We start from the raw sequence: 6000 nt of genomic DNA on the forward strand, positions 1-6000 counted from the left end.
TAAAAAAAATAAAATAAAATAAAATAAAATCACTGAGTTTTTAAATGGAGATATTTAAAATAAACCACATTTAAAGTGAACACGGTTTTAGTATTTCTTTATTTTCTTAATTAATAGACTTTACTTTTTAGAACAGTTTTAGATTTATAGAAGAGCTGAGCAGATAGCACAGAGCTCCCATATCCTCCCCTCCCTCACCTGTACACACAGTTTTTCCTATTCCTAATATTTTGTATTAGTGTGGTATATTTGTTACAATTGTTGAATCAGGACTGACACATAATTATTAACTGAAGTCCACAATTTACATTGAGGTTCACTCTTTGTGTTGGGTTGATCTATGGGTCTTAGCAAATGCATAAAGTCATATATCCACCTTTACAGTACCATACTGACTAGCTTTGTTGCTTTAGAAGCCCCTGTGTTTCACCTGTTCATTTCTCATTCCTCCCCCTTGGGCCCTTGGCAACCACTGATCTTTTTAGTGTCTCCATAGTTTTTCCTTTTCCAGAATGTCATTGAGCTGGAATCATACAGTATGTACCCTTTTCAGACTGACTTCTTTCACTTAGCAATATGCATTTAAGGTTCCTCTATGTCTTTTCCTGGTTGATATCTCATTTTTTTATAAAACAGAATAATATTTAATTGTCTAGATGTACCACAATTTATTTATCCCCTCATCTAATGAAGGATACCGTGGTTGCTTCCAAGTTTTAGCAATTATGAACAAAACTGCTATAAACATCCATGTGCAGGTTTTTGTGTGAACATAAGTTTTTGTCTCATTTGGGTAAAATCAAGGAGTGCAAATTTTGGATCATATGGTAAGAGTATGTTTAGTTTTGCAAGAAACCATCAAATTGTCTTCTAAAGTAGCTGTGCCATTTTGCATTTCATCAGCAACGAATGAGAGGTTTTTTTGCTCCAAACCCTTACCAGCATTTGGTGTTACCAATGTTCTGGATTTTAGCCATTCTCACAGGCATGTAGTAGTAGATCTTATTTTAATTTGTAATTTCCTAATGACATATTATGTTAAGGATCCTTTCATATGAGTGTTTGCCATCTGTGTATCTTCTTTGGTGAGGTATCTTTTCGGATCCTCTGCCCACTTTTTAATGGGTTGTTTGTTTCCTTGTTTTGAGTTTTAAGAGGTTTTTTGTTTTTTGTTTGTTACCTATATCTTGGACACAAGTCCTTGATCAGATATGTGTTTTGCAAATATTTTCTTTGGTCTGTGCCTTGGTTTTTCATTATTTTAACATTTATTTATATACAAAGAGCCTCCAAAATTGCACATGACTCAGGCCTTTCTTGACTTCTAAGAAAGTAGAGATGAGATAGGTCATCCAGATAAGAATTTCTGAACCTGTTTGGCCATGAGATGTGTGGGGGTTTTAGCCACACAGACCAGTAGTCACTGGGGGACAAGTAAGAAAAAAGAAATAGTATCGCCCTACCATAGGCCAAGCACAAGGCATTTTACATACATTATTCCACAACCATCTTATGAAGTAGATCAGCTCATTTAGCTGGAAAGAAACCTATCAAATCTATTAAGGATCAAACAAGTTAAGCAAACTTCAGGATCTCACATCTATTATATGGAAGAATTGGAACTCAGATAACTACATGATACCACAGGGCCAGATGGAAGGCTGACCTGTCTCAAGGAAGGTCTTCCAAAGGGTGGACAACACAGCAAACCACTACACCCAGAGGTGCTGAAGCTATTCTGGGCAGGTGTTGAGATCTAAGGGGCTCTCATCTCAGGGGAGATCTTGCTCCATCAAGATGGATCCAGAGGGTCTGCTTGGTTTGGAGCAGGATCTCAATGAGCAGCTGGAGATATAGAGAAGGGGATCTAATCCTTGCATTAGAAGAAATGCATAAATGAAGAGGGAATTAAAGCCTCAGACGAGCAGGCCAGGGCCAAGTTTAAGACTGCAAATAGCCCCGGGGTCTAGAGCGCAGATGCAGAAAGCCCAGGTACACAGCTATGTGCTACAATGTCATGGGCATTTGAGATAGTCCATAGTGAAGGGGGTGTGGGTGGCCAGGCCCTCATAGGATCCTAGCTCAGGAGAACAAGTCATTCTCAAGCCACTGGTTGGTGGGTCTGAACCTGTCTCTTCAGAAGCTATCTTGCTCAGGTTCTGCTCATGGCTAAGGTCTCAAGTTAAATGTCTGAGAGCCTGCCATTGAGGAGCAGTAGAAAGCTCCAAGGAAGGAAGCACCTAGGTGATTCAGTCAGTTAAGCGTCTGACTTTTGATTTCAGCTCAGGTCATGATCTCAGTGTCATGAGATCGAGCTCAAGCCCGGAGTCAGGCCCTGGGCTGGGCGTGGAACCTGCTTAAGATTCTCCCTCTCCCCCTCCCCCGACCCCTCCCTACTCTAAAAAAGAAGAAAAAAAGCTCCAAGGAAGGCAGGCACCCCAAGCAGAAGCTCAAGCTGTAGGCCAGCACTTGGGGAAGAAAGCCAAGATCCCAATTATTGGAAGTGAGTACCAAGGCCAGAGCTCTCTGATGCTTGTTCTCAGTGCTGAGCTGGGAATTCTGAAACTCCTGCGACCTCAGGACTCATCCCAGGGATGAGTGCAGGGCTGAGCCTAAAGGTGGGGCCAGGTGGGCACAACCACAGACAAGGTTGTGGCCAATAGCACACCTGGTGCTGGGACACCACCCAGTGGAAGACCTGGGCAACAGAGTCTACAGACCGGTCAACTTTGTTGTTTTTCCTTCCACTCAAATTTTCAAACTGAAAGCCAAGCTTCATCAGGACTTGGGTGCACCATGCTTGATTCACTAGAAATGCTCCTGAAAAATAATATATAAACTGAATTTTTGTGCATTGACCGATATTTTAAGAGACCTAGAGGGATTTGTTGTTGAAAGGAAATAATACAATGAATTACTTTGTAATACAAATAATTACCCCCTAATTATTATTATTTATAAATCTGGTTTCAATCCATTGGGTTTTCTTAAATGGAACATCCTTTTAATCTGACTTTTTTTCTATCAGAGAGTAATATATAAGAATAACATTTATATGTTATTAATATATATTAATATTTTATATATGCTATATAATATATATAAAATATGTAATGTACGTTAATAATATATAAGAATCTGACATTTCCAAAAAAGTAATAGATGCTACTAATACATCTTTATTTTAGCAAGTTTTCAGTTTTAATCCTTACAATATATTCATTAAACTAAAAAATATGGTCTAAACCAGTAGTTCCTAAACTTGACTATACACAGAATTAAACGGGAAGTTTTTTTTTTATTAAGATTTTATTTATTTATTCATAAGAGACAGAGAGAGAGAGAGGCAGAAGCAGGCTCCCCGCTGAGCAGGGAGCCTGATGCGGAACTCGATCCCAGGACCCTGGGATCATGACCTGAGCCGAAGGCAAACGCTTAACCATCTGAGCCACCCAGGCACCCTAAACGGGAAGTTTTAAAGAACACAGATTCCTGGGCCCCACTTTGAGCTTCTGATTCATTGGGGAACATAGGAAGGCACCAGGGACTTCCCAATGGAAACTTAGGGCTTAGAATCCTTTGTGCAGCCACAGAGATTGAGAACGGATTAGTTAACCCAGGGATGAGTGTATAGCTTCTGTTCTAGGCCCACCCTCCCCCAGTGCCCATGGGAAAGAGATTTCCAGCTCACACTGAACACGGTGATCCCAGACTGGGGGCTGCTGGTCTAACAAGGTGGTCTCCAGAGGGTCTCCTGCCAAAGGGTGGGCAGTTGCCCTGCAGTCGGCTATGGGAGGCCCTGCTCACAGCAGGTCCCTGGGCTCCGGGAATAGGCCTTTAGTTCTAGTAGAAGGCAAGATATGTCACTATGCCTAGGGGACTGTGAGCTTTGTGTAGAGTTCTAGCTGAGGAGTTTTATATCCACTCATATCTTACCTAAAAATTATTAGGAGAAAACTGAATATTCTCCTGTGGTAAGCAGAATAATACTCCCCACTCCCCACCCATAATAATATCCATGTCCTACTCCCTGAAATTGGGACCATGTTAGGCTACATGGCAAAAACAAATGATTTTTTTTTTTTATAAGTAGGCTCCACACCCAGCATGGAGCCCAAGGAGGGGCTTGAACTCACAACCGTGAGATTGAGACCTGAGCTGAGATCAAGAGTCAATGCCCAACCAACTGAGCCACCCACTCGACCCCAAAACAAATGATTTCTAATCAGCTGACCTTGAGATAAGGAGATTATCCTGGATTATCTGGGCAGGGCCAAGAGCAATCACAAATTTCCTTAAAAGCAGAAAGAGGGAGGTGAGAGAGAGAGCCAGAGAGGTAACAGCATGAGTGGACTCCACGTTGCTGGGAAAATGGGGCCACAAGCCAAGGAATGTGGGTGGCCTCTAGAAGCTGGAAAAGGCAAGAAATAGAGCCAGAACACAACACGGTGCTGCTGACTTGATTTTAGCCCAGTGAGACCCATACCAAACTTCTGGCTTCCAGAACTCTAAGATAATCAGTTTGTATTGTTTTAAGCCACGACATTTGTAGTGATTTTTTTTTTTAAGATTTTATTTATTTATTTGACAGAGAGAGAGAGCACAAGTAAGCAGAGTGGCAGGCAGAGGAAGAGGGAGAAACAGGCTCTCCGCTAAGCAGGGAGCCGGATGTGGGGCTGGATCCCAAGACCCCAGGATCATGACCTGAGCCGAAGGCAGCCGCTTAACGGACTGAGCCACCCAGGCGCCCCTGTGGTAATTTTTTTTTTTTTTTACAATAGAAATAGGAAACCAATACAGCACCCATGACAAGTTTAAAAACATTTTTTTTCCCTTTAGAATTCAAGAAAAGGAGAACTAGAACTTAAGATCAGATAGTCTGTCACCTCTTTGTATTACAAGGTCCTGCAAACAATCTCTAATATTTTACTTTTCTTCTCTTCAAAGAGACAAAGAAGATTCTGTATCTAAGGTGACCAGGCTCACTTATTGGGCCAAGTTTTTAACCTAGTAGGATAGGATTGCTGTAAGATCCAGGATCCATATTTTAAAACTCTCCTTCAGCGTCTCTAGCATGCAGTCAGGTTTTCAAACCACTGGTCTAAAATTTAAATTCTAAACCACACAATTACGAGTGGCTGCATGCCTAGAGAATGAGTACAGTGGATTATTATTAACCTGGGAGAACATAACAAATGCGGTGTCCACAGAGATTGGGGCTGGTGATGTAACATTTCATCAGTGACCTGAATAATGGAATGGCAAGCATGCTCATTAAATGTGAATGTGGTACCAAAATGGAAAACAGGCAGAGGACGGCATTTTAATTAATTAATGAGGGTTGTTAGGATGGAGAGCATATTGATTCAAAGGACAGGTGACAGCAGGGTGAGGAAGTGCCAGAGGAATTGCTCAGAACTGGATGAAACTCAGTGAAGGCAAAGGCAGAATAATACACATTCCAGAGAAGGGAAGGAAATAGCACAGTAACAGGCAAGGCGAGGGAAGATGGTAAAATTAGGACCTTCCCTAATTTCCCTGGGTAAGGCTGAGCACAGAACGGGCGGGTGCTGGGGTGAGGGGGGTGGAGGGGCAGTGGAGGGAGGCAGCTTGGCCTGGGCCTCCCGTTGGCCTCACAGAAGCCCTGAAATGTAAAATTCTGACATTACTTTGATATCTGATAAAGGTATTCCTTTATTAATACAAACATGTATGGCTCACCCACAATTTTAAATCCCATTGTTGCAACTTTTCCTTTCTCAATCTCTTGGGAGCCTCAAAAAACGAATGTCTCTAGGGCGCCTGGGTAGCTCAGTCAGTTCAGCGTCTGCCTTCGGCTCATGGTCCCGGGGTCCTGGGATCGAGCGCCACATCGGGCTCCCTGCTCGGCGGGAAGCCTGCTTCTCCCTCTCCCACTCCCCCTGCTTGTGTTCCCTCTCTCGCTGTTAAAAAAAAAAAATTAATGTCTCTGGTCAAGATCATGGTGGGTCACAAGATTCA

Source organism: Phoca vitulina, unplaced genomic scaffold (genome assembly GCF_004348235.1).
Source record: "Phoca vitulina isolate PV1807 unplaced genomic scaffold, GSC_HSeal_1.0 scaffold5, whole genome shotgun sequence".
NCBI classification, from domain to species: domain Eukaryota; kingdom Metazoa; phylum Chordata; class Mammalia; order Carnivora; family Phocidae; genus Phoca; species Phoca vitulina.